Source organism: Pinus tabuliformis, chromosome 1_2 (assembly GCF_031772625.1).
Source record: "Pinus tabuliformis cultivar Carrire ecotype Pingquan chromosome 1_2, CPIR1, whole genome shotgun sequence".
NCBI classification, from domain to species: Eukaryota; Viridiplantae; Streptophyta; class Pinopsida; order Pinales; family Pinaceae; genus Pinus; species Pinus tabuliformis.
Window position 1 is genome coordinate 531,155,648 of NC_142298.1, and position 3,357 is coordinate 531,159,004.

Consider the following 3,357-nt stretch of genomic DNA (forward strand, 5'->3'; position numbering starts at 1 on the left):
ATATACCTATTTAATGTCTCCAATTCGAAAATTTCTTGTTTCAATATATTGAATACTGGAGGTTCTTGTGGCTCATTAAATTTATTTTCGTCTTCCTCTTGAATTGGAATTGATGTTCTTGCTGCGTCCCTTTTCTCCAAGGACTCTATATAATCATAAATCTCATGTTGCACCAGATCAATCTCTGGTGTTCTTCGTCTTGGATTCTGAGGAGTTGATGTGACAACTGGTCATGAAGTCCTTAGTGGTGAAACCCTTGGAGATGAAACTTTTGCATTTTCTTCTTAGATTTATGAGTTTTCTTCTGTTTCTATATTTACATGCTCTGTGATTTTTTAGGGTAGTTCTTTGTCTGAGTTGAGTCTCGTACTCCTTCTCAAGGCTATGACAAGGGTATTTTTAATTTTCTTCCTTTCTATTTTTAGGCTTCTCTGCTTGTGATGGAACCTTTATTTCTTTTCTGACTTTCTTTCTTCTAACATTTCTTTTGTTCATTTTCTCTAAAACTTCTGCAAGTGGGATGTCATCTTCTGAAAGGTTTTAAGGCTGTTGTGGCTCTTGTTCTAGTGTCTTATCAAATTTTCTTTTCCTTCCCCTTTTAGGTCTGCTTTTATTTGGTTGTCCATGAATTTCTTCCTGAAAGTGATTTCTAACTAAAAAGCTCTCCCAATTATCACCTATGTTTTGCAGATGAAATTCAACAAATATTTTGACTAGACCATGGTGATGCATTGTATTATCTATAAATTGAATTCTCCTCTTTACATTTCCTGACATCTTCCTAAGACTATTCAGCGAGAAATATGGAAGGTTTATTTCATTTTCTTTAAGGAAATTCATTAGTAGTTGAATATGATAGAACATACACCCAAACCTTCCTTCGCAGGTATTATTTTGGAAGATCGATATCCCTGGGAGGGAACTGATCTTGATTACAAATAATAAGAGCTACTTGATAGGTGTTCAATATTTTGCGTGAGAACAATCCAGAACTTGCTGGTGAAGAGTGTAGAATTGTTATGGGGCCACCCCAAGTCCTTCGCGAGGGTACCAAAAGGACTGTATTTGTCAATTTCTGTTATGGGGCCACCTCAAGTCCTTCGCGAGGGTACCAAAAAGACTTTATTTGTCAATTTTATGGATCCCTGCAAAACGATGCACAGACAACCAAAACATGTGATGGAATTGTTGCTTACAGAAATGCGAACGAGTGGTTCTCTTGACGGACAACAACGGTTGGTTATTAAGGGAAGGTTCGCCCCTAAGAATTTTGAGGGTATTTTAAGAAGATATATCAATGAATATACGTGATATGCAATGGTTGTAAGAGTCTAGATACTATCCATTCAAAGGAGAATCGACGTTGTGAACAGTATGGATGTTCACGCTCTGTGGCACCTATCAAGGCTGGTTTTGTTGGTCGTGTTTCACGCTGTAAAACTGGCACATAAACCTGAAGTTTGAAGATTGAAAAGATTGTTACAGTGTCACTATATGCAGTTCATCCTTGTACCTAAATCGAGAACTGGCTTGCATTATACTTTTGAAAATTTGCACTGGTAATTGTTTGCATTATAGTTTGGTACTTCTGCATGTTCTTTTATAGTATTTCAATTAATTTAAAATTAGTGCATATCCAAGAGAAAACATGCATGGTAAATGAAAGCACTATTTTCTAGGAAAAAAATGATAACATCCATTAAGATGGAAAATTTCCACAATAGAAATGAATCATTGTTGCCAAGAAAATCAATAGGTTCAACATCCATTTAATATAAATTCACAAGTGCAAATATCTTATCGAAATTGAATACGCGGCATAGAGATTACAAATTTGAATAAGTAACAAAATTAATATGATTGAAAGCTCTATCTCTGTAGTTGCATTCCCAACATTCTGGTTCATGGTTCCAATATTTGACATGGATTCTCTCTGCGTTGGTGGTCAAGTGTATCGCAATGGTCTTTTCAGTTTTTGCAAAAGCTTTGTTGATTTCAGCAGTTATGAAAAACACAGCTCAAGATTAAAATTACCTCGTGTGAAGGCAAGCTCCTTTGTGTGTAGAATATTTTCCAATTTAGATTGAGCTTATGTGAGCATGGCACATTCAATCCATCTACAAACAAAAGACAATGAATCACATAGCCATCAAAATCGACACCTGTGAGAACGAATTAGGTTCGGATCTGGATGACAACAATTACGATGCCTGAAATGAAACCCTGCAAATAAACATTGCCTATGAAGACCGACCAATTCTTAAGAGATTCAAGGTATTTTGCACTGAAATTTCTGCTCGAAGATCTTGCCCGAGTCGTCTCTCACTATAGCCTTTGTTGGAGCACGAAGATCCAAGAGAGAATCGAGTAGGGGCCTGATGATCGACCTTCTTGTCGGTTCGATTGTCGCCGAAGTGGTTACATATGGTCATGGGTGAAATGAAACGCACAAGAGAATGACAGAAGCGTTGAATGGTCACTAGCGGTGCACTGAAATCAAACAGTCGCTCATCATTATCGCTACACGGCGGTCATGGGTGGAATTAAATGCACAAACAGACGTCGATTCAAATATATTACATTCAAAATACAACTCCCTTGCAGCAGAATTGTAGATATGCTTCTCAGACGAAGCATATTCCAGGAATATTCGCTCGAGATTTACTCCAATTTTTTATTAAAAAAAGTCAACGTCGGCTCTTCCACCCCAAGTTGAAATAGCGGAGCCTTCGACACAATATATTAAAGAGTGTAAATTAAAAAGTGTATTATAACTTAAAAATTACATAATTAGCTTTTAATGATGATGGTTAAAAAAATACAATTTCAATAATATTTATATTTTTTTTATTTTAAATTTTAAAATATGATATAAAATAATTAAAGCATATTTATATATTATTATTATTAGTTATTTATATATATGTGTGCTTTTTTTATATATGGTATTTAATCTAATAAGATATTTAAAAAAATAATCAAAAGCCTATGATAGAATAAACTGGGTTTATATAAGGATGCTCCTCACCCATTTAGGATTTAAATATGATTTCATCAGATGGATAATGGGATGCATCTCAAATGTTAGCTTTGCAATACTAATAAATGGTGCAGCCTCGCCTTTTTTAAAAAGCTTCAGGGGGTTAAGACAAGGTTGCCCCCTGTCACCACTACTCTTCCTACTGGTGGCAGAAGGTCTGAGTCATCTGATCCGATTAGCCAAAAGGGAGGGAGCAGTAAAAGGATTGGAAGTAGCAGTAAACATGTTTATCACACATCTCCTGTTTGTCGACGATAACTTACTGTTCACCAATGGAAACCTGAATGAAATCAGGGAATTAAAAAATATCCTGAACC

At 35.7% G+C, this 3,357-nt stretch overlaps 1 pseudogene; it reads left to right on the top strand.

The window, feature by feature from the left end:
* Positions 1-852: 852 nt before the first annotated feature.
* LOC149206679 (eukaryotic translation initiation factor 2 subunit beta pseudogene) lies at positions 853-1,451 on the top strand (annotated as a pseudogene).
* Positions 1,452-3,357: the final 1,906 nt, after the last annotated feature.